General features: G+C 36.1%; 1 protein-coding gene across 1 annotated transcript in view; it reads right to left on the bottom strand.

The window, feature by feature from the left end:
• mthfs (5,10-methenyltetrahydrofolate synthetase (5-formyltetrahydrofolate cyclo-ligase)) overlaps positions 1–1,025 on the bottom strand; it is a 5,331-nt gene that overhangs the window by 3,373 nt on the left and 933 nt on the right. The gene's annotated exons all lie outside the window — the stretch shown is intronic.

Here is a 1,025-nt window from a genome sequence, read left to right on the forward strand (position 1 = left end):
AAGTCTGAGTTCAACTCATTAGAATGAAGAAGTCTCTTGGAGGAGAGACGAAACGTTTCACTAAAGAAGAACTATCCAGAGGACCTGCTGATTTTTTCTACCTGGATCACTGAGATCATCAGGACAAGATCCAGAAGCATCCTGGTCCAGAGTCCACAGGTCCAGAGAGCAGGTAGGATCCCTCATGACTGAATATTATTAGAGTTAATAAAATGATGAGGATGATGTGGAGTCTGATGGTTCAGTACATTTAACTGAGCTGATGGTCAGAAGGCTTCATGTCCTTATTTAAAAAGTAATTTAGTGTCAGAACCAGAACCAGAACCAGAACCAGAACCAGGGTCCATGAGGGCAACAGGTGAGCTGCACAGTTTGAACAAACTGTTAGTATCAATATAACCACTTTCCAGGYCCAAACAATACAAACCTGTTATATTKTTATAATTAAAAGTTAGATAATAAACACAAAGCCCACAATTAAAAGAGAAATAGATGAAAGTAATATGAATTAAACCTGCATATTTTGACATTAAATATGTTTTAAATGGTTAAATCTAAATGTGTTTCCATATCAAATGTGCTAAAGATTTACAGATTATTGGTTTTATTTTGATACACGTGCAGGTGAGTTTAAGGACTATTATTTCTGACCATCTGGCAGCACGATGGATCAGTGGTCAGCACTGATGTCTCACAGCCAGAAGGTCCTGGGTTCAGACCCTGGTTTGGACCAGTTTTCCTCACAGACCAAAAACCTGTAGAACAGGTCACTTCTTTATAAAAATACATCATCAGTCTCAGTGTGTTTTACCTGTTTAAAGAACAATAAATAAATCATCTCATCTTTGTTTGAAGGCTACTCTTATGCAGACGGGAAAAAGATCAGATAATTAGAGATTATAACTAACTTGAAGCACAGTGGAAAAAGTTTTTATTCTTTATTCATAAGGATTAGATATCTGCAAACACTAATTAGTTTGATATTTGATATTACATAAAATAAAACCTGATGTGAAGAGTAGAGA

The sequence above is a fragment of the Austrofundulus limnaeus genome, unplaced genomic scaffold, assembly GCF_001266775.1.
Source record: "Austrofundulus limnaeus strain Quisiro unplaced genomic scaffold, Austrofundulus_limnaeus-1.0 Scaffold647, whole genome shotgun sequence".
Taxonomy (NCBI): domain Eukaryota; kingdom Metazoa; phylum Chordata; class Actinopteri; order Cyprinodontiformes; family Rivulidae; genus Austrofundulus; species Austrofundulus limnaeus.